Raw genomic sequence first — 25224 nt, 5'->3', positions numbered from 1 at the left:
TCTCTCACATCTGCGATTTCTCACTGACTAGAGCTGCCTGTCCCATTCCAGGGAAACACAGATGGATCCCAGATGGGAAGGTCCTGCCAAACAGACCAGCTCTTCACCTTGCCAGAATCCCCAGATACAGTCAGTCTCTCTGTCTCTCTTTCTCCCTCCCTACTGCTCCCTCTCCCTCCACTACCCTTCCAAACCTCCCTGTTACTAGGGCTCTTTGCCAGCTGATGTCACTAAGTACACACCTCCCAGTGGCTCCTGGCCAATCTGACATTAACTTGTTAAATACGTGTAATTTGTTTATGGCTGACAATAACAGCAAGGATATTGTGCAAAACCTATCTGTGCAAGTCCCTAGTGAAATAACATGTAGAGACACATAGATAGATAGACTCATATTTTTGGGAACATTCAAATGCTTAACAATTACTATTTAAAGTCCTACATATTGTCTGGTTTCTGCTATTGTTTAATAGCTTCTGCTCTTTGAACCAATTTTAAAATCCTACTTATGACAAATTCCTTCTTAAAATGAATTATTAAGACTCTGCTTTGAACATGCAATTGGATAAAAAATGCAAAGTTGCAAATTAATCTGGGGAATATACAGAGAAATGTATGTAAATGATTCACACAAGCTGCCTCTCAGATCCAGACTTGGTAGCACTGCAAAACTGGCACGTGATTAAAATAAGACAATGCAGGCAACATGGTTCTGATGTTGTAAAGATTATAAATGAAAGATGGGGACACAATGCAAAAATTGTTTTAAAACAAGGCAAATATGAATGTGAGAAATAACAATGTTTGGCATTAAAGAAACTCCTAATGCAAGTTTCAAAAATGAAGAGCCAAAATAAAAAAACATTTTTAGAAATGAAATAATGAGGACCCAGAGAGAAGGACTGAACTGCTCAAGGTCAGTTTAAATGCCTTCAAAAGCCTAGCATATACCAGCTGCTCAATTTCTAGTGAATGAAAATTGATACTATACTATAGTTACAATAGTTGCCACTGGGGTATAAACTGGGTGAAAGGTCCACCGGACCTCCCTGTACATTTTTTTTTTGCAGGGGGGGGGACTTCCTAGGGATCCATACTTTAAAATAAAAAGGTTTGGGGGGTACTTGGTTGATTCCTGGGGTCAAATTACATGGACACATATCCTGCACTAAAAATCTCCATGAACACAGATCAGGAATGAAAGATCCTCCATATACATAATCAAACAGGTGTGGGTATAATTCTTTAGCCCTTAATCTTTCATACTTTGGATATCGGGAATCTGTAAACAATTTTTCTGTCATGGCAATTTTCGGCAAATAGAAAGACTATTTCTGTCAATGGCAACTTACTAGCTAGGTTTTGACTCTTTAGTTCATCCCAGTGGTGGTGGTAATAACAGCAACAGCAGTGGGCTGAATGCTTACCAACAGTGCTAAGTGTCAGAAACTGTTCTAATTGTCAGAATCTTCAAAGAGACTCTATAATATAGGGCCTCTAAGGTAGGTAGTATCATTATCTCAGTGTTATAGCTACGGAAAGTAAGGCACAAAAAGTAACTTAGTTAACCCCCAAAACTAGCAGGTATTAGCATCAGGTGGTCTGGATCCAAAGCTAGAGCAGTATACTGAACTGTCTAGTAGAAAAATGAATCAAAGGATGCTACCAGCTATCCTGGATCACTGACTCTGGGAGAAACCAGCCACCATGTCCAGGAGACACCGTAAGAAGAGGTCCACATGGTTAAGTAACTGAAATCTCTTGCCAGTGCCACATCAGCTTGCGCACATACCCAGCCACTGCCACCCAGCTAAATTGCCTTGGAATTCTGACCCATACGGATTGCATGACAGTAAGTATTTTTTTTTTTTTTTAAAGGATGGTTCTTTCACTTCTGGTTCCCAAATTATGGACCTTAAATACCATTTCCCACTACAAGGAAGCCAGGTTCTTTAGAAAAATAGTTGACTCCAGGTATGGGGCAGGGAATGTATAAAACTTATGTCAGAAAGCAGTTAAGCTATCAAAGACTTCTGGAATTGTGTCCATGGGACTCAGGAGCCAACTTGAAAAGGCTCCCACTAAGATGGGATAATTTAACATCAATAAAAAACAGTAATTGCAATGGATCAGAACACAGCAAAATGGGGGCACGTGGGTGACACAGTTGGTTAAGCAACCAACTCTTGGTTTCAGCTTAGGTCATCATCTCAGGGTTGTGAAATCAATCCCAAGTCAGGATCCATACTCAGTGTAGAGTCAGCTTGAGATTCTCTCTCCCTCTCCCTCTGCCCCGCCCACTCATGCTCGCTCTCTCTCTAAAATAAATCAATAAGGGGCGCCTGGGTGGCTCAGTCGATAAGCATCTGCCTTTGGCTCAGGTCATGATCCCAGAGTCCTGGGATGGAGTCCCACATCAGGCTCCCTGCTCCGTGGGGAGTCCGCTTCTCCCTTTCCCACTCCCCCTGCTTCCCACTCCCTCTCTCGCTGTCTCTCTCTGTCAAATAAATAAATAAAATCTTTTAAAAATAAATAAATACATCTTAAGAAAAAAGAAGAAAACAGCAAAATGTTTGAATTCATGAGTTCATAATGGTACTTATAAAAAAAACTGATCGGGGCGCCTGGGTGGCTCACATGGTTAAGCGTCTGCCTTCGGCTCAGGTCATGATTCCAGGGTCCTGGGATCGAGCCCCACGTCGGGCTCCTGGCTCAGCAGGGAGCCTGCTTCTCCCTCTCCCTCTGTCTACCCCCCGCTCATGCTCTCTCTCTCTATCTCTGTGTCTCAAATGAATAAATAAAATCTTTAAAAACAAAAAACAACTGATCACTTTTTGAAGGATACTAGAGAACCAATTCATTATTCTTAAACTAGTGAACTGAGCATTTTACCTACCTTTCTATATGAACTGTACCTCTAAGTAAATGCATAGTTGGTAAAAACTGATCCCTATTGAAATAACCCAACTAAAATGAAAAAATCATATATTTGCAAAATCATTTTGCTAATCTCCAATGAACAACATTAATCTTAGGTAATGATCAATTGACACAAATACGAGATGAGAAATATATGGACATTAATGTGCCCAATGGAAGTATACCACTTACGAAGTATTCTTAACAGGTAAATCTGAATCTGATTCAGCCTCTAGATCTAACAACCAGTTTACAGAACATTGAGGGGACATGGGAACATGTGAATGACAGCATGGGAATGCAATTAGGAAAGTCCAGAATGTGAGAAAATTTATACTGTAAGCAGCCCAGATTTGTAGGAAAAAAAGAGGGAGTGGGGGAAGGAAGCTGGAATAGAAGCTATACATTAGAAGAGAAATAAAAGACTTAAACACAATGTGTGAACATTTTTTGGATTCTGATTTGAGCTAACTGTAAAAAATAACCCGGGATAACTGGGAAAAATTTAAAACTCATTAGATATTTAATTGTATTAAGGAATTATTTAAAACATTTACTAGCTAGGGGCGCCTGGGTGGCTCAGTCGTTAAGCGTCTGCCATCGGCTAGGGTCATGATCCCAGGGTCCTGGGATCAAGCCCGGCATTGGGCTCCCTGCTCAGCGGGAAGCCTGCTTCTCCCTCTCCCGCTCCCCCTGCTTGTATTCCCTCTCTGGCTGTGTCTCTGTCAAATAAATAAATAAAATATTAAAAAAAAAAATTTCTTAGCCATAACAATAGATTTGTGATTATTTTTAAGTCCTTATCCTTTAAGAGTTACATAGAGAAACGTTTACTGATAAATTTACATGCCATCTAGGATTTCCTTCAAGATGAGCTGAGCTGGTGATTATTGTAGCTGGGTGTTTAAGTACATGAGCATTTAAGTCCATTTTTAGAGCTGTTTGTTATTTCCACAATATAAAGTTAAAAAAGACTGGATTTCTTTAAGCAGTATGCCAAATTATGGGTGAGGTTGGCAGATGGACACAATTTTTTTAAAGTAACTCAGACAAAAGGAATGAAGTCTGACATGAGGTTTAATGTGGTACCAACATATTCATTTACCTCACTGACCACATCCTGAGTTGATACACTGAACTTTCTTTTTTTGGGGGATACACTGTCAACTTTTAAAAATCAAACATGAGAAGCCAACAGTGCGATATATCCAGCATAGGGAATGCAACTGCCAAGTCGGTTGCTTCACAACAGAATTTGTACAGCAGTTTTGTTCTTTAATGTCCTCCTATGGGAAAACTGTGATATACCTAGAATGTTGGATTTGAACTAGAGGTATCAAATATGACCTCACGAATTTTATTTTTAGGTTATATTTATTTATATTTTTACATTAAAAATATACATAGAAACACACATTCATACACTTCCTAGCTGTTTACGGAGTGTGTCTAGAAGAAATGACACCTTGGGGAGCCTGGGTGGCTCAGTCAGTTAAGCATCTGCCTTTGGGTCATGTCATGATCCTGGGGTCCTGGGATCGAGACCCATGTAGGGCTCCCTACTCAGCTCCTCTGTCCCCCACCCTACCAGATCATGCTCACTCTCTATTTCCCTCTCAAATAAGTAAATAAAATCTTTTTTTTTTATTATGTTATGTTAATCACCATACATTAATTACATCATTAGTTTTTGATGTAGGTAAATAAAATCTTTTAAAAAAAGAAAAAACAAGAAACAATGACACCTTGTAGTAATGAACACATCTTACATCCAGAGCTTGATTTCTAAACTACATTCTCTACTAAACCCTGGCTCCTTAGAGAAATGGCTGATACCAGGTGGGGCAGAGAAGGTACAAGTTAAGTATGCAGTATTTTGTACAAGAAAAGTAAAGGACTACTCAGAAATGATGGGGATATGTCAAAAAGACACTGAAGCCAGTTAGAAGGAGCTGCCACGGCCAACTGTGGGACAATTTGGGAATCACAAAAAATGACAGTAATGGATTGAAGCATGACATGTAAAATAAAAATTGAATATTAAAAAATGAATCAATCAGGGCACCTGGCTGGCTTAGTCACTAGAGCATGCAACTCTTGATCTCAGGGTCATGAAGCCTCACATTGGGCATGGAGCCTACTTAAAAAAAAAAAAAAAAACAATCCATCAAAGAAGAAAGGAAAGCTTATTCCTTCTTAAAGGATGCCAACTTGCAAATACAAAAAGAATGACCGAAGTAGAAAATCACCATTCATAGACTAGTGAATAGAAATTTCATAAAAAACAGGATTTCTACAGTCTCAAAATATACTGTACAAGTTACTTATTGATCACAGAAAGGAAAAGAACTTTGCAGTAGACCACCCTTAATAAGAATAAGGCTATTTAACATCATCAATCACCAATACTGGGACAAATTGACATCATGTGCCTCCCTAAATGAAGCATTAAGAATACAGTATTAACTTATATAGCATTCTTGCCAAAAGTCCATAATACAAATCTAATGACAAGGCAACATCAGACAACTGAGGGACATTCCGAACACTCTGTACTCTTTGAAACTGCCAAGGACAAGGAAGACTGAAAAGACAGAGAGAGGGCAAAGGAAGATATAAAAAAAAAGACAGGAACCGTTTCAGAATAAGAATTAAAGAGAGATGACAATTAAATGCTTTGCGGTCCTAGATTAGACTGGACTGGACCGGGGCACAGGGGCTATAAAAGGCATTACTGGGATAACTAACTGATGGAATTTGAATACAGTTGTGATTAGGCAGTAGTTATTGTTATCAATATTAAATTTCCTGATTTTGATAATGTGGCTAAGTAAGAGAATGCATTTATTTTTAGGAAATGTACATTTAAGTATTTAGGGGCAAAAAGGGCACACTTCCACTTATTCTCAGAGTGATTCAGAAAAAATTATATATACATAACACACAATGATAAAGCAAATGGGCAATGTGTAAACAGTAACAAGAGTTCCTTATATGCTTTGTGTAAACAGCTGGTGAACAAGAGTTCCTTTCAAGATTCTTGCAACTTTGGGGTGCCTGGGTGGCTCAGTCGTTAAGCATCTGCCTTCAGCTCAGGTCATGATCCCGGGGTGCTGGAATTGAGCCCCACATCGGGCTCCCTGCTCGGCGGGAAGCCTGCTTTTCCCTCTCCCCCTCCCCCTGCTTGTGTTCCCTGTCTCACTGTGTCTGTGTGTCAAATGAATAAATAAAATCTTAAAAAAAAAGATTCTTGCACCTTTAAGTTTTCAATTACATAAAATAAATACTTATCAAAAAGGAAAAAAGTCCCCATTCACAACAACACAATTTGAAAACTCCCCTTTCGAGTATCAAGTGAACGAACATGTGCGGCAGTTCATGCAGTTCTAACAAAGATGCTGCTGACAATCTCTCCTTTGGTTTCTTTGAAAATCACTACTGCCATGATGATTCTAGACATTGAGTTATTTTACATTGTTATTTGTAGTCACATAAGGTTCATTTTATACCTATAATGAGCACACTGCTAAAAAAACAAAGCATAAGAAACTTAAATATAGAATGCATAATTAAATATAAATTATAAATTAATAAATATTAATAAAAACTATTCTACAAATATGATTTAGATCGAGACCTTTGAGTTGGATTCATCGCATCAAATCCCTCGAGCACATAAAGATGACTCTAGATCTTCAATGATGTCAAAAAGGAAAAGAAAAATAGGGTGCCTGGGTGGCTCAGTTGGTTAAGCATCTGCCTTTGGCTCAGGTCATGATCCCAGGGTCCTGGGATCAAGCCCCATGTCGGGCTCTCTGCTCAGCGGGGAGCCTGCTTCTCCCTCTCCCTCTGCTTGTGTGTTCTATCTCTGTCAAATAAATAAATAAAATCTTGAAAAAGAAATACTGATGCTTACAGTCACTTTCCTTTTCACTGTGGATAGTCTTTAATTGCATACCTGGAATCTTCCTTAATTTGTCTGTCATTCAAAAACAAAACAGGGGCGCCTGGGTAGCTCAGTCGGTAAGCATCTGCCTTCGGCTCAGGTCATGATCCCAGGGTGCTGGGATTGAGCCCCACATTGGGCTTCCTGCTCAGCAGGGTGCCTGCTTCTCCCTCTCCCACTCCCCCTGCCTATGTTCCCCCTGTTGCTATCTGTCAAAAACTAAATAAAATCTTTAAAAACAAAACAAAGAAACAATATTGGGGTGCCTGGGTGGCTCAGTTGGTTGAGCAACCAGCTCTTGGTTTCAGGTCAGGTCACGATCTCATGGGTCATGGAACCAAGACCTTCATGGGACTCTGTACTGAGTGGGGAGTCTTCTTGAAAGATTCTTTCCCACTGTCCCACCCCCCACTCTCCATGCAAGCTCTTTTCTCTAAAATAAATTAATCTTTTTTAAAGATTTTATTTATTTACTTGCCAGAGAGAGAGAGCACAAGCAGACGGAGCAGCAGGCAGAGGGAGAAGTAGACTTCCCGCTGAGCAAGGAGCTCGATGCAGGACTCAATCCCAGGACCCCAGGATCATGAACTGAGCCAAAGGTAGGCGCCTAACCAACTGAGCCACCCAGGCATCCCTAAAATAAATAAATCTTAAAATTATTTCAAGCATCAGGTTATAAAAGGCTTGGTTTTTTGAAATCATAACACATTGTAAAATTTTAATCTACACTTTACCCAAAAACCAAAGCAATCTTTTTATAAAGAATCACGTTTTGGGGCACCTGGTTGGCTCAGTCAGTGGAGCACATGACTCTTGATCTCAGGGGTCATGAGTTCAAGCCCCACATTGGGTGTAGAGATTACTTAAAATCTTTATGAAAAAAAAAAAAATCATGTTTTACTTAAACAGAAATGTCAAATTAACAAAAGTGCAGCATACCTGGTTAAATTACTGAAAGTAATAAATATTATTAAATAAGAAGAAAATAATTATAATAATATTAAAGACTATATTTTAAATGAAAAATCACGGGGCGCCTGGGTGGCTCCGACGTTAAGCGTCCGCCTTCGGCTCAGGTCATGATCCCGGGATCCTGGGATCGAGCCCCGCATTGGGTTCCCTGCGCAGCGGGAAGCCTTCTTCTCCCTCTCCCACTCCCACTCCCCCTGCTTGTGTTCCCACTCTCGCTGTCTCTCTCTCTCTGTCAAATAAATAAATAAAATCTTTAAAAATAAAATAAAATAAAATAAATAAATGAAAAATCACTTTAAGTGCGCCTGGGTGGCTCAGTTGGTTGGGCGACTGCCTTCGGCTCAGGTCATGATCCTGGAGGCCCTGGATCGAGTCCCGCATCCGGCTCCCTGCTCAGCGAGGAGCCTGCTTCTCCCTCTAACCCTACCCCCTCTCATGTACTCTCTCTCTCCCTCATTCTCGCTCTCTCAAATAAATAAATAAATCTTTTAATAAAAGAAAAAAAGAAAAGTCACTTTAAGATTAGTCTTTTTAAAAACCACCTCTTGGGGTGCCTGTGTGGCTCAGTCAGTTTAGTGTCTGCCTTTGGCTCAGGTCATGATCCCAGAATCCTGGGATCAAGCCCCACATCAGGCTCCCTGCTCAGAGGGGAGCCTGCTTCTCCCTCCCCATCTGGCCCTCCCCCCACCTGTGCTCTCCTTCTCTCTCTCTCAAATAAATAAATAAAATCTTTATAAATAAATAAATAAAAATCACCTCCTGGAGCGCCTGAGTGGCTCAGGTGGTTAAGCATCCGACTTTTTTTTTTAAGATTTTATTTACTCATTTGGGAGAGAGAGAGGACACACACACAAGCAGGGAGAGGGGCAGAGGGAGAGGGATAAGCAGACTCCCCCGCTGAGCAGAGCTCAGTCTCAGGACCCTGGGATCATGACCTGAGCTGAAGGCAGACGTTTAACTGATTGAGCAGCCCAAGTGCCCTAAGGGTCCCACTCTTGATTTCAGCTTAGTTCATGATTTCTCAGTAGGGCTCTGCACTGGGCGTGGAGGATGCTTAAGATTCTCTCTTCCCCTCTGCCCGTCCCCCCACTCCCTCTTTACAAATAAACACCTCTTTAATATCTACACTACAAAAATGAAATCATCTTGGGGCACCTGGGTGGCTCAATGAGAGAGTTTTCAAGTCTAACAAAACGATTATTTACAGCATTAAGAGATGATTATTTACAAAAGAGATCAGCGAACTATAGCCTACTGTTTTGGTAAATAAAGTTTTATTGGAATAAGACTATGCCCATTGCTTTACATACAGTCTTTCTGTACCTGCTTTCCCATGACAATAGCAGTTGGTAAAAGGCAAAAGATTTATACGATCTTAAGAGAAACCAGAGTATCATGACAATAGCAGTTGGGACGGATATCACGTAGCCCACAAAACCAAAAATGTTTACTATCTGGCCCTTTACAAAAACCTGTGTTGAACTCTGATTTATACCAATAGGGTAGCTTTGGACCAACTCAAACACCTATTACAGGCCAGGCATTATGCTAAGCAGTAAAGACAGAACAATGAATAAAAATATAGTCCCTGCCGACAGGTAGCCTGCAGTCTGTTAGAAAAGGCTCTAATTATCATACAAATAAATGTATAATAAACAGTAAATGCTAGAAAGGAAAACAACATAAGTAAGTAAGAGAGGGCGCCCGGGTGGCTCAGTCGTTAAGCATCTGCCTTCTGCTCAGGTCATGATCCCAGCGTCTTGGGATCGAGTCCCACATCAGGCTCCCTGCTCCAAGGGAAACCTGCTTCTCCCTCTCCCACTCCCCCTGCTTGTGTTCTCTCTCTCTCTCTCTCTCTCTCTCTCTCTCTCCCTGTTGAAAAATAGATAAAATCTTTAAAAAAAAGAAAATAATTAAGAGAACTACAGCCTCACATCAGGGGGTAGAGGGAGGGTTAGTGAAGGGTGTATTATACAGGAGTATATTTTGATGAAGTGAAACTTAAAGGAGACTTGAGCTAGGCTTTTTTTTAAAAGGAGATGAATATTTCAGGCAGAGGGAACAGAAGGTATGGGAAGCAACATGGCTAGAGTAAAGAACTGGAAGGAGGTCACCATGACTAGACAGCATTAAACCTGTAGAAAGAAGATGGAGGGGAGTGACAAGCAAAGAGACAGACCACACAGAACACTGTTGAGGGCAAGCAGGCAGACAACATACACCAATTTGTCTGTTTCTACGTGTCAGAGAATCTTACAAACTCCTCCAAAGTCAAAGGCTGTCTCACTCCCCTTTCTTTTTTTTTTTTTTATTTGCGAGAGAGAGAATGAGAGAGAGCACGAGAGGGGGGAGGGTCAGAGGGAGAAGCAGACTCCCTGCTGAGCAGGGAGCCTGATGTGGGACTCGATCCCGGGACTCCAGGATCATGACCTGAGCCGAAGGCAGTCGCTTAACCAACTGAACCACCCAGGCGCCCTGTCTCACTCCCCTTTCAGTTCCACAGGGTTTTACAACTAATGCTTAAAGTTTGAAATATACAACTGATCAGAAAATGGAGTGTCTTTCTTTTTAGATCATTACAGCAAACAAACAGTTTAAGAGACACTGATTTTCCCTCATCATTCAATAGAAAGAGGCTGGGGTAACTGTTCAGATTCAGCTATAAATGAGTCATCTAAATCATTAACCCACTGATCTGTCAAATGAGAGGATAGGACTAGGCATTTTCAGAAGTCCCCTACAGGGGCACCTGGGTGGCTCAGTCGGTTAAGCGTCTGCCTTCGGCTCAGGTCATGATCCCAGGGTCCTGGGATCGAGCCCCGCATCGCGCTCCCTGCTCCACGGGAAGCCTGCTTCTCCCTCTCCCGCTCCCCCTGCTTGTGTTCCCTCTCTCGCTATGTCTCTCTGTGTCAAATAAATAAAATCTTAAAAAAAAAAAAAAAAAAAGAAGTCCCCTACAGCTTTGTTTCCTTCTTGCTTAAACTTCTTTTATCTTTGTCTTATTTTTTTTTTGTTTTTTAAAGATTTTATTTATTTGACAGAGAGCGCGAGAGAGCACAAGCAGGGGGAGCAGCAGAAGGAGGGGGAGAAGCAGGCTTCCCGCTGAGCAAGGAGCCCGATGTGGGGCTCGATCCCAGGACCCTGGGATCATGACCCGAGCCGAAGGCAGACACTTAACCGACTGAGCCACCCAGGCGCCCCTATATTTGTCTTTATTAAACTGACCCTGTGATATACTAAGAATATCATTAAGTTAAATAATCTGAAAATAAAACAAGAGGTTTGGGGCTCTCCAGAAACAAGATATTCTAACTTTCCAATTTACATGACAACATACAGATTCCTGTTTTATTAGTTATCAAGAACTTTATAATTTGTGATTTTTTTGCCTTACATACTTAATATTACAAAGCTTGGAAGAATTTTGTGTCAACTTAAAAAAAATAGAGAAGCAATCAAATTCACAAGTGATCTTGAAAACAAAACTGAAAAACAATTCTCTTGATGTTTGAGTCATCAGCCCTTATGGGACACAAGTCAGACTGCAGCAGCTGTGGATCACCATTTAAAATCAAGAATTCAATTTAATTGTGATAGCAGATTTTTTAAAAAGTTGATGAATCAGAAGCAGAGAAAATAAATGAAGCAAAAATTTTCATTTGCTGGAATAAATCAACGTATAATCCTATATTCTAAGGCATAAGGGATCATATCATTACTCTACCCAAATCAAGACTACCAACCAATTTCCTTTACTATGAATACTTCTGTCAAATAAGCTCTTCTCTATACACCTGGAAAATTACTCATCTTTAAAAACTTACCTCAAGGGTTTTCCCTGTGGGAGAGACAATTCCCAAAGCAAGCAAGCAGAGTCGATAGTGGGCCCACCTACTGTTATCAATGAAGCCTGACAGTATAGAATACCACACTGGTACTTAACATTTTCACTTATTTGTTGACCTGATCCTCCATTACTATTCTGAGGGCAGGGGTATGTCTTGATCAACATATTCAATGCTTATTTCTTAGATGGATAAATTAAAATATCCTATTTGTTTAATACACAAATTCAACAGGATCAAACCACAGAATATAAGCTTTAGAAAGAACTGAATCTCGGGGCACCTGGGTCAATCAATCAGTTAAGCGTAGGATTCTTGATTTTGGCTCAGGTCATTATCTCAGTAGGGCTCTGTACCAGGCGCGGTCAAGGTCTTGAGCTCCCTGCTCAGTGGGGAGTCGGCGTCTCCCTCCCCCGCCCCCCCAACTTTTGCTCTCTCTTGCTCTTGCTCCCTCTCTCTCAAATAAAATCTTTTAAAAAAAGAATTGAATCTAGCTCCTTCATTTAATTAAAATAGGGCAGGGGGAGGATAAGGTCTGAAAAAGTTGAATAAAATTCCTATTGGATATGATGTATTCAAATCAAATTATGTTCTCTTCAAGAATTTTTCTGAGACCTGGTGTTTTTGAAATGGCAAAAACTTTTAATAATTTCAAGACTACTTTGCTAATAACAATTAAAAATTACTAGCCCAGAGCTGGTTTTCCCAAACATTGTGACCATTTTTGCTGCCCCTGCTCTGTCCCAAATAAAATATCCTTCATCCTAGGGGCATGTACCTATTCACAAGAACTATGTAAAGCACTGCACTGGTCAGGTTATTTCGAGCTACAGCTCTCACTATATTTCAGAAGGCTTTATGTGAAGAACAAAAGTGGATGTCCAAGTTCTTGTAAGAATTTAAGTCAGGTGTTTCTTGAACTCTATTTTATAAACTTAAAAACAAATAAGGTTGTAGGGCACCTGGGTAGCTCAGTCATTTAACAGTCGAACTCTTGGTTTTGGCTCAGGTCATGATCTCATGGGTCATGAGATGGAACCTGCATCAGGCTCCACACTCAGCTGGAGTCCGCTTGAGATTCTCACGCTCCGCCCCTCCCCCATGCGATCCAGCACTTTCTCCAATCAATTAATCAAAAGAAAAAAACAAGGCTGGTATCTTTGATGTGCCTAAGATCACAATATGAACCCTAACTAACAAAGCCAGTGTTCTATGTCCTTCCTGCCGGCCCTAAGCTCTTAAAACACCTAAACTAAATAAGCTGAAAGCAGCAGCCAGCTAACTGAATGCCATCTGCAGGGCCACTCTGGGGTGGGGTGGAGGGAACATTTTAAAATAAGAGTTTTGGGGCGCCTGGGTGGCTCAGTCGGTTGGGCGGCTGCCTTCGGCTCGGGTCATGATCCCAGGGTCCTGGGATCGAGTCCTGCATCGGGCTCCCTGCTCTGCGGGGAGCCTGCTTCTCCCTCTCCCTCTGCCTGCTTCTCTGCCTACTTGTGTTCTCTATCTCTCTGTCAAATAAATGAATAAAATCTTTAAAAAATAAATAAATAAATAAAATAAGAGTTTTAGGGGTGCTGGGTGGCTCAGTCGGTTAAGCATCTGCCTTCGGCTCAGGTCATGATATCAGGGTCCTGGGATCAAAGCCCCACACCGGGCTCCCTGCTCAGCGGGAGGCCTGCTTCTCCCTCTCCCTCTGCCTGCTGCTCTGCCTACTTCTGCTCTGTCAAATAAATAAATAAAATCTTTAAAAAATAAATAAATAAAATAGATAAAATAAAATACCATAGGGGCGCCTGGGTGGCTCAGTCATTAAGTGACTGCCTTCGGCTCAGGTCATGATCCCAGGGTCCTGGAATCGAGCCCCACATCGGGCTCCCTACTCGGTGGAAAGCCTGCTTCTCCCTCTCCCACTCCCCCTGCTTGTGTTCCCTCTCTTGCGGTCTCTCTCTCTCTCTCTGTCAATTAAATAAATAAATAAAATCTTTTTAAAAAAATAAAAATAAAATACCATAAAATTCACCTGTTTTAAATTCACCTGTAAACTTAATTTTTTAGTAAATTTATGTATAATTGTACAACCATCACCACAATCCCCTTTTAGAACATTTCTATCACCCCGAAGACCCCTTATGTCTCTTTATAAGAAATCCTATTTACAACCAAGAATACCAGGTAACAACTAATCTGCTCACTTGATCCCTATAAAGTAGCCATTCCGGGCCATTTCACTTAAGTGGAATCATAAGATGTTGTCCTAGAGTGCCTGGGGGCTCAGTGGGGAGAGCATGTGACTCTTGATCTCAGGGCTGTGAGTTCAGGCCCCACACTGGGCATAGAGCTTACTTAAAAACAAAGACAAAGATCTTGCCATTTCTGAGTTCTTTAACTTAGTATAATGTTTCCTGGGTTCATCCATGTTGTAGCATGTATCAGTATTTATTCTTTTTTGTTGCTGGGTAATATTCTATTGATGGATACATCACATTGCGACATTTGGGTTATTTCCAGTTTTTGGTTATTGAGTAACACTGATGGAAACACTCCAGTACAAATTTAAAATGGTTGTTTCAAGCCATTTTACCTAATTTTAATCTGCTTTGTGGGAAAAGAATTTGCCAAGCTCCTTATTCCATCATTCAGGAAGTTCCACTCTAACCAAGTGTATTTTTTTTTTTGCTTATTTTTTTTATACTTTAATTTTTATTTTTTCCATTTTTAAATTTAAATTCAATTATTAACATACAATGTATTATTGATTTCAGAAGTAGAGGTCCATGATTCATCAGACTTATGTAACACCCAGTGCTCATTACATCATGTGATGTGCCCTCCTTAATGTATAATAACCAAGCCACCCCATCCCCCTACCCACCTCCCCTCCAGCAACCCTCAGTTTGTTTCCTATGATTAAAAGTCTCTTATGGTTTCTATCCCTCTCTGATTTCCTCATTTTATTTTTTTCCTCTCTTCCCCGATGATCCTGTTTTGTTTCTTATATTCCACATATCAATGAGATCATATAATAAAACGTCTTTCTGACTGACTTATTTCGCTTAGCGTAACACCCTCTAGTTCCATCCACAATGTTGCAAATGGCAAGATTTCATTTTTTGATGGCTGAGTAGTATTCCATTTTGTGTGTGTGTATGTGTGTGTGTGTGTGTATCTTATTTATCCATTCATCTGTCGATGGACATCTGGGCTCCTTCCATAGTTTGGCTACTGTGGAAATTGCTGCTATAAACATTGGGGTGCAGGTGCCCCTTCAGATCACTGTATTTGTATCTTTGAGGTAAATACCCAGTAGTGCAGTTGCTAGGTCATAGTTTTATACCCTGCACTAAATATCCTCTATTTTCAACTTTTTTTTTTTTTTTTTTAAAGATTTTATTTATTTATTTGACAGAGAGAGACACAGCGAGAGAGGGAACCCAAGCAGGGGGAGTGAGAAGCAGACTCCCTGCTGAGCAGGGAGCCCGATGCGGGGCTCGATCCCAGGACCCTGGGATCACGACCTGAGCCGAAGGCAGACGCTTAAGGACTGAGCCACCCAGGCGCCCCTATTTTCAACTTTTTGATGAACCTCCATACTATTTTCCAGAGTGTCTGCACCAGCTTGCATTTCCATAGCCAAGTTTATTTAAATGGTAGTTTCTCCTGATATTTTGAGATTAGCTTTTATCAGGAATTTGTCTTATTTTGATATCCTGTTTAGAAAGATTATAAAAACATACTCCTACATATGTTCTTCTATATTCTCATGGTTTGATTTTTCTAATTCATTCCTAAGTCAAATGGAATTTGATATATAAAGTTGGTGATTAAAATACCTAAGATAACTTATTAATACTAGTTTACCTACTGCTGAAGCCTATTACCCAGAAGAAACTGAAGTCCAAATACCATGACATAAGTGACCCAAACTCCCAGTTCTAAAGGTATAGCAAACCTATAGGTGAAGATTAAAACACACAACAGGCCTAGCACTTACACAACAGCCAGAATAATCCAGAGATACTACTTTCCTTATAAATTTCCCACTTTATATATTGGGATTATTTCCTCTTTTTACTCTTTAGTAAAGTTGTTTCTAGTTTTTAAGAAAAGTTAGTAAGTAGGAGGGGCACCTGGGTGGCTCAGTCGTTAAGTGTCTGTCTTTGGCTCAGGTCATGATCCCGGGATTCTGGGATCAAACCCGCACTGGGCTCCCTGCTCAGCCGGGAGCCTGCTTCGCCCTCTCCCACTCCCCCTGCTTGTGTTCCCTCTCTAGTTGTCTCTCTCTCTGCGTCAAATAAATAAATAAAATCTTAAAAAAAAAAAAAAAAAGTTAGTAGGAAAACACTTCAGAGAGTTTTTACAACTAGCTTTGTTGGAATTCCTTCATTTTAAACAGTGGGAGTGCCTATACGGAGGAGTGTTTTATGCACCTAAATTAACATTCTGCCAAGCAGACTTTATTTCCTGTTGCTTGATAGAACAGGAAAAATGAGACATAAGAAAATTTAAAGCATTCAGTATTTTAAGCACACAGTCAACATCTCTGTTGGAGACACAGAGTATTAAGGTTAATAGTTTTCTACTTTTATAAAATAACTTTAGAACCTACAGATAAATATGTAATTCATACATCCTCCTGGAAAATCCCTATAAGTTCTTCAGTTCACTCTAATTATTCCTCTGCTTTTCTTTCTTTTTCTTTTTTTTTCCTTTTAGAGGGGGGTGGAGGGGCAGAGGAAGAGAGAGAATCTTAAGCAGGCTCCACACCCAGCATGAAGCCCCTACACAGGGCTGTCTCACAACCCTGAGGTCATGACTTGAGCTGAAATCAAGAGTCAGACCCTTAACCAACTGAGCCACCCAGGAGCCCTTACTCTGTATTTTCATAGAAAATTTCACTTTTACCACATTCCCTAAAAATTCTCTTAGTAAGGCATGATATTTCACACTTTTAACAAATTCTGGCTCTAAAACAGAGAGGCAATATTAACTTGTTTTTCTCTGCTATTACAAGCGGTAAAATTTTATTACAAAGAACATACATCCTAACAAGCCTTGGTGAGCTAAAGTAATTTTTTGGAGTAAACAAACTCAAAATCCCATCAAGTGAAAATTTCTTTTCCTTTAGTTTTTAGGGCATGGCCACTAAGGCCAAGTTTTATATCCTGCACTAATTATCCTCATTTTTTAAATATAAAAATAATCACAGAAATGTGTTCTATTATATCATTGCAAATATTCAGAAAAAAGGAAAGAAAGTGTCACTAATAGACTATAAAGATATATTAGCAGTCCCAATAAAGTTTTATGTATAAGTAACTATCTCCTCCCTCAGATAAACAATTTAAGAGGCAGAAAATTCAGTCTTATTATTTCCCAATTATTATTAAAAGTCTATCACATGGTAGGTATGCACAGAAGACTCAGGCCTTGTAGGACATTTAACAGAACATCCTCCTACAGTAATGCTTTCATTATTTAAATTGGCACATGGCAGATTATGTTAACAGATTTATTTATTGACTAAGTCTAATCATATTCCCTCAGTTGGCATCAATATGATATCTACTATTTACATTTCCTTCAACACTGGGTATTTGTTCAAAAGTCTTCCATATTTGATTTCCAACACAGAATTTTGGGTTTAAATGAAATTTAGGTTTTATGGTAGATTACAAAGGATAAAGAAATAAAAGAACCCTAATGAGAGCTAAAATCACTTGGTTTGTGAATCCCGCTTATAAGCCAAAACATTTCTTTTCATTACAAGGAATAGAACATTTTTGTAATTAAATGTTCCACAGCAATGAATGAAGGTCCAAAGTGACCTAATAGTATTTTTCAAAGATTGTTCATGTCATCACCTTTTCTGGCACATGGCTTTTCTATTTTAATGTTTTATAAGTTTTCATTTGATTCAAAGCACAACTCAAGATAGCGTTCTTTTTAATAAATAATATTTCCCAACGTTTAAATGCCTATTATTTCACAAACATTTTGAATTACATGTACTTAAACCAAACAAAAAATATGGAAAATATGGTTAGCTTCATTTGTTTGTAGAAAGCAAACCACAAACTGTAAACTTCATGAGAACAGAGACCATGTGTCTACCTTGCTTCCTATTCTATTCATTTATTCATTCAACAAATAGCTATTACGTATCTACCATGTGCCAATGTTCTGGGCAATGGAGACACATCAATAAACAAAATAGACAAAAATCTGTCCCCTTTGGAACATACATTCCAACAAGGGGAGACAGATAATAAACAAAATAAATAACTAAAATATAGACTATATTAAAAACTGAGCTGATAAAGGGGGATGAGCTGACAAAGAGGGATGCGGAAGGCAGGGTGCCTTTTTATTTATTTATTTATAAAGGACTTCATTTTTAAGTAAACTATACCCAATGTGGGGCTCAAACTCACAACCCCAAGATTAAGAGTCTAATGGTCTTCCGACTAAGCCAGCCAGGCACCCCAGGGTGCCATTTTAAACAGTGTAGCAGGGTTGGCCTCACTGAGAAAAGAAATGAGCCATGGGATATGGAGAGAAAACAGAAGTCTAGGTGAAAGTCGTGACACTAGGCAAGAACTAGAGATTTCAAGGAACTTCAAGATCTGTGTGGCTGGAGCTGGGAAAGTAGTAGGATATGAGTGGGGGGCAGTAGGGGAGGGTGGTAGATCATAGAAACCTTGAAGGTCACTGAAAGAATTTTGGTTTTAAGTAAAATGGGAGTTGTTAACATGGTTCTAAGCAGAGAATTTACAATACCTGACTAAATTGGATCACTCTGAGAAAAAAATGAAATGAAATGAAATGAAATCACATAAAATGAAATAAAAATAAATTGGACCACTCTGGCTACTATGGTCAAAACAGATGGTGGGGCAAGAATGAAAGGAATGAAAGGAGGAAAACTAATAGCATGCAGCTCTAATAAGCCCAGTCAGAGGTGGTGGACCAGAATGGGAGGAGTGTAGTTAAGATGCTATTAAGATTTTGTATATATTTTCAAGGTGGAACAAACAGTGTCTCCTGACCAATTAGAAGTCGGTAATGGGGAAAAAAAAAAAAGTCAAAGTTAACTCCAAGATTTTTGGCTAGGTAACAAAGAAAAAATAGACAAATTGGACTTCATGAAAAATTTTAAACTCTGTATATCAGAAGAAACCATCCACAGAGTAAAAAAGGCAACCCACAGAATGGAATATTTGCAAATCATATATTTGATAAGGGATTAACATCCAGAATATACAGTGAACTAAAATGCAACAACAACAAAACAATTCGATTCAAAAATGGGCCAAGGACTTAGACATTTCTCCTAAGAAGATACACAAAATCCTGGTGCACTGTTGATAAGAACATAAAACGGTACAGCCACTGTGGAGAACAGTATGAAAGCTCCTCAAAATATTAAAAATCAACCAAGCAATTAACTGCACCTCTGGATTGAAAGGAGGGTCTTGATGAGATATTTGTATACCCATGTTCATAATAGCATTATTTACGGGGTGCCTGGGTGGCTCAAATGGTTGGGTGTCTGCCTTCGGCTCGGGTCATGACCCCAGGGTCCTGGGATCGAGCCCCCCATTGGGCTCCCTGCTCGGCAAGGAGCCCGCTTCTCCCTCTCCCTCTGCTGTTCCCCCTCCCCCTGCTGTGCTCTCTTGCTCTCTGTCTCAGGTAAATAATTAGAATCTTTAAAAAAAAAATAGCATTATTTACAATAGTTAAATGTGGAAGCAAGCTAAGTGTCCACTGATGGAAGAATGAACAAAATGTGGTATATATGTACAATGGAGTATTATTCAGCCTTAAAAAGTAAGAAAATTCTGAAATATGCTACACAACATGGATGAACCTTGAGGACGTTTTGCTAAGTAAAATATGTCAGGAGCAAAAATGACAAAATACCGTATGATTCCACTTTTCCACTTGTATGAGGTACTTAGAGTTGCCAAAATCATAGAGATCAAGGGGCACCTGGGTGGTTCAGTCATTAAACGTCTGCCTTCGGCTCAGGTCATGATCCCAGGATCCTGGGATAGAGCCCCGCATTGGACTCCTTGCTCCACATGAAGCTTGCTTCTCCCTCTCCCACTCCCCCTGCTTGTGTTCCTTCTCTCGCTGTCTCTCTGTCAAATAAATAAATTAAAATCTTAAAAAAAAAAAAAATCACAGAGATTAAAAGTTTAATGGTGGTTGCCAGGGGCTGGGAGGAAGGGGAGAATGGGGAATCATTGTTTTAAAAGATAAGGAGTTTTGGGGCACCTGGGTGGCTCAGTCAGTTAAGCATCTGCCTTCGGCTCAGGTTATGATCCTAGGGTCCTGGAATCGAGTCCTGCATCGGGCTCCCTGCTCAGCGGGAAGTCTGCGTCTCCCTCTCCCACTCCCCCTGCTTGTGCTCCCTCTCTCGCCATGTCCCTGTCAAATAAATAAATGAAATTAAAAAAAAAAAAAAAATCAATTGGGTCAATTGCTCTAGCAAGATGACAACTAAGAATTGACTATTGGATATCCTCCTATCAAGGTCAGACATGTACTCATCATAGTAAACATGTGTTCAATGAATATACACAGCAAAATGTAATTAATCTTTTTTTAAAGATTTTATTTATTTATTTGAGAGAGAGAGCAAGCGAACCAGAGAGAGCATGAGCAGGGGGAGGGAGTGGGAGAAGCAGACTCTCCTGCTGAGTAGGGAGTCTGACACGGGGCTCAATCCCAGGACCCTATCACGACCTAGCCAAAGGCAGCCAGTTAACCGGCTGAGCCACTGAGGCACCCCAAAATATACTTAATCATTATTTTAAATTCTCTTTAATACTTCTGAAAATGCATCAAGTTAACTAAATATGTACAAATAAAATATCAACTTTGTCAAATTCATTGCTCTTTTACAAAAATAATTTTGGCTCTGGACTTCGAGATTATCACAATTAAAACTGGAATTGTAAAAAAAAACAAAACCAAACACCTGAATTGTCAATGCTTTCACATATGGCCACCAAACACTACTGTCTTCTGCTTAGTAACAGTGGAAACCTCCCAATACTGCACAAACCACAAAGAACAGTGGTCAGGGAAATAGTATCTGTCACTCACTTTCCCGTTCTAAGCCTCCATTTTTTTCATCTGTAAAATGAATCTTCCTATGTTCTGCCCTTTAAGAATACCTGGTTCCTCTGATCAAATTCAGCTTCAGGTTCAGCTCCTACTACCTTCTCCTTGAGGACTTCCCAGATTTTCTAGTCTCTCTGTTTATCCCTCTCTTCTCTGACCTCCAATAATCATCTGCATTTACTATATACAAACCTTTTGTTTGGTCCTACATCACATACTGCCTTGAGTGTTCTCTTAGTTGTTTTGTGAGTTTGTCTTAAGCACCCCTATTGTACCAGGAAAATCTCAAGTATACATATACTTGATTGTTCCCCCTACAATATCTAATACAACATTGTATCAATAGAAATTAATGATTAATGAGGGTAAATTAAGATTTAGTAAGGAAGACCTCTTCTGTTAGTTCCTACAAAGACTGAAACCGAAAGTATAGCCTTCTATAAGACAGCCATGCTATAGATTTTTAAAACATACTGGATTAAAGACAAAATTCAAATGCAGTATGTACATAATTAGCTTTTTGCCTGGGATAACTGAGACTAATCGGAAATCTTAAAAATAAAGTCAAAGCCTGCCTTAAATGGAGAGTAGAAAGAGTTCATATAACTCCCCAAAATATGCAGAATACTAGGTAGCCAGGAACAAAGTAAATCTAGTTATTGAGGGATTTTAAGATCATTTCTCCTAGCAGAGATACTAAAGATTATTGGTTTTGACTCACCAATGATTTATCAAAACAAAGTACAGGACTAAATGGTTTAAACCATATGGGCCCAGAGGCACCTGGGTGGCTCAGTTGGGTTGAATGTCCAACTCTTGATTTCAACTCAGGTCATCATCTCAGGGTTGTGGGATGGAGCCCCACTTCGGGCTCTGAGCTGAGTGTGGAACCTGCTTGGGATTCTCTCTCCCCCTCTCAGTCTCCCTCTGCCCCTACCCCTGCTCACATGCACGCTCGCTAAAAATTAAATAAACAAACAAACAAATAAATAAATAAAACAGGGCTTTAAACCATGTGGGCCCAGAACCCATGTGATGAAACTCTCCTGAGGAACTTCTTAAAATGCACATTCCCAGGTCCTTATCAGAGCCAACAAATCAGAATATGGAGGAGAGGGTCCAGAAATCTAAACTTTAACAAGTTCTTCAGATGATTGTTCTATACACTAAAATCTAAGAAATCATGGCACTAAGAGATGCTTAAGACAAAGTCCTTGCCTTCGATATGATTGTTAATATAGTAGGGGATAAATGTACACATAGCACCAGATAAAATGATTTAAGATACAAAGTAAAAAGTACCAAATAGACAGGGTAAGTCTCTTCCAGTTAAGCAAATAACAAGAAAAGGGTTTGTGGAGAAGACAGGTGGGTTTTGAATTCAGATGAGTTGGGAGAAATGTACCTACTATAACCAAGGAAAATGGAAAGAACTAATAAAAGGAAAAAAAAAATGATTTCATGCAGAGAACATATCAAAGTGGCAGGGCAACAGCCTAGGCTGGAATGTATAACCCATACAGTCCACCATAATCAAGTCACTACTTACCACTGGACAGGAGCAGAAACACATCTTTAGCCCTAAGAAGGTCTACACGTAAGGAACTGAGCTGTTTCTCTTCTTTCCTTGCTCAGCTAAATGAATTTCAAGTCCCTTCCGCGTACCCACAGTATAATCTAAGAAAAATGACCAGCCAAACTCCAGCCAATGGAGATAGGGCAGGTGTATTGATTTCCATTCATATTCTAAACCAAAATCATGACTCAACTTGAGCCTAAACTGCCTCTAATCACTTGACCTCTCTCAACAACCTGACTCTGTCACCTTTAGTATCCTCAGTGCTGGACCTCATTCTTGACTTAAACCATCACCTAAATTTAAAAATATTAGCCATTAAAGAGACATCTAATCACAGTTCGTCATGGTTCCATGGGGAAGGTTAGGTGTCAGATGGTGACTGGTTCCAGAACCCAGATCTCTTTCCAGTGTCCCATAGGGAATCTGAAACTCTAGCTCTCAGAAATTTTCAAGTTGCTTTACTGAGTTATTAGAGCTAAAGGCATGAAGCTAGTACCTCCTACTTGCACAACTTTAAGGTTACTTTTCACATTATATTCTATGTGAATGGCACCCCCTAGAGCACAACTCCAGAATACAATGTGAATGGTGATCAGGAGTTACCGGCCAGCCAGCCATATGCCAGTTAAGTGTTTCACAAGTATCCTGGCTATCAAAATTTTATTAACATACTTTATATTCAAAGCACTAAGGAAAGTTCTAGTAGCTTTGAATGACTGCTGTGGATATTTAACATAACAAGCAAAAGTAACCTGTATCATCTTCTGGTTTTAAAGCCCATTATTTTATAATGCTAAATAACCTAGTAAATCTTTCTAATAAGCATGGCCTTACCATAGTACTTCTTAATGGAACTTGAAAAGTCTTCAGTTTTTTTTTTTTTTAAAGATTTTATTTATTTATTTGACAGAGAGACACAGCGAGAGAGGGAACCACAAGCAGGGGGAGTGGGAGAGGGAGAAGCAGGCTTCCCACCAAGCAGGGAGCCCGATGCGGGGCTTGATCCCAGGACAGTGGGATCATGACCTGAGCCAAAGGCAGACGCTTAACAACTGAGCCATCCAGGCGCCCCTTTCTTTTTTCTTTCTTTTTTTTTTTTTTTTGCTATTTTTCAAATACCATGTTGTAAGGGCTGTTTCTCCATGTATATTAATCAGATTACCATTTTTAACCTGTATATATATACAGATATATATGTATATCTGCGTGTGTGTGTGTATACCCTTAAAGAAGTACTGAACAGGGGCGCCTGGGTGGCTCAGGTGCCCCTAAAGCTACATTTAATCAGATAGAAATTTCCATTATATCATGTAAAATTCAATTTATTTGTCCCTAAAATTTTAATCTCATCCAAAAAAATCCAACAAACTTTACAAAGTATTCTGTTGCACTGCTTGTAAATTAACTGTAGAATCAACTAATTATATTAATAGTTACCTATGACATATCTGCGCTAGGCTTTTTGATGAATACAAAGATGTTCAAGAAGTCCCAATCCTTAAGTTTAGTAAGATATCACCTCAAAAGGGATGTAAAGAATGCAGAAGAAGAAGAAAAGAATGCAGGGAAATGAGAAACTGAAGTAGACTCCACTGATCCTGAAATATTAGTAAGGATTAAGAAGACGCCTGGGTGGCTCAGTCGGCTAAAAGTGTCTGCCTTCAGCTCAAGTTATGATCTCAGGGTCCTGGGATCAAGTCCCACATCGGGCTCCTTGCTCAGCAGGGAGCCTGCTTCTCCATCTGCCTGGTGCTCTACCTGCTTGTGCTTTCTCTCTCTGACAAATAAATAAATAAAATCTTAAAAAAAAAGAAAGAAAAGAAAAGAAGACCTGAAAAGCAAAGAGTGTACATCGAGACGGAGTAACAGCTTAAATGACAGTATAGAAATAAGATAAGCAAGCATTCACCCATTCACTCAGTGTTTGCACAGTGCCAGGCTAAATATTTACTGACTACTCTCACTGTATTCCAGGCACATGGCTAGGATTACTATGATTTCTTTTAACCCTCACAACATATTGTGAGGAATTTCTCTCCTGTTATTCTCTTCCTACAGATGAGCACTGAGTAACCAGAAGTTAAAGACTTTGCCCAAGATTACAAGAATATTTTTTTTTTTTTAAGATTTTATCTATTTGACAGAGAAAGACACAGTGAGAGGGAACACAAGCAGGGGGAGGGGGAGAGGGAGAAGCAGGGTTCCCGCTGAGCAGGGAGCCCGATGCGGGGCTCGATCCCAGGACCCTGGGATCATGACCTGAGCTGAAGGCAGGTGCTTAACGACTAAGCCACCCAGGTGCCCCCAAGATTACATGAATATTAAGTGGCAAAACAGGAATTCAAACCCAATCTCTCAATCTCAATTCTGATGCTTATCCCCCACCTTATGTTTTTTGGATGGGGAGAAGACCGGAATTAAGTGGGAGTGGTGAACACAGATGTCAATTATCGGCAGGAAGGGAAAGATCCCAGTGCGGAGGGATAAATATGTTAGGACTTCATGACACCTGGGAACTATGATATGGCCTTGAACAGAATGCAAGCAGTGTTTTCTGAAGGCAACTTTCCACAGCTGCTAGTTAGAGAGAGATGAGAGAAGAATGTCTGGTATTAGAAAGACTTTGCCATTAATTGATTAAAAGCAAACAACAAAAAAGATATGATATATGATAATGCCTAGGACCAAGAAGATAACAAAAAAGCATGGAAAACAACAGAATCGGGGCACCTGGGTGGCTCAGTCGTTAAGCATCTGTCTTTGACTCAGGTCATGATCCCAGAGTCCTAGGATTGAGCCCTGCATTGGGCTCCCTGCTCAGCAGGAAGCCTGCT

At 39.9% G+C, this 25224-nt stretch overlaps 1 protein-coding gene across 3 annotated transcripts in view; it reads right to left on the bottom strand.

The window, feature by feature from the left end:
* The window catches only part of CBFA2T2 (CBFA2/RUNX1 partner transcriptional co-repressor 2), a 153889-nt gene that overhangs the window by 89618 nt on the left and 39047 nt on the right, over nucleotides 1-25224 (bottom strand). Inside the window, exon 1 of one of the 3 annotated variants that reach the window (XM_078057091.1) lies at nucleotides 19603-19842. The exons of the other annotated variants lie outside the window; for them this stretch is intronic. The gene's annotated coding sequence lies outside the window, so the exon portion shown is untranslated. Of the gene's footprint in view, nucleotides 1-19602; nucleotides 19843-25224 lie in introns of those variants that run through there. 3 annotated transcript variants of the gene reach the window in all.

This window comes from Halichoerus grypus, chromosome 10, assembly GCF_964656455.1.
Source record: "Halichoerus grypus chromosome 10, mHalGry1.hap1.1, whole genome shotgun sequence".
NCBI lineage: Eukaryota > Metazoa > Chordata > Mammalia > Carnivora > Phocidae > Halichoerus > Halichoerus grypus.
The sequence above is the reverse complement of the archived record's forward strand: the minus strand, read 5'-3'. Positions and strand labels throughout refer to the sequence as shown.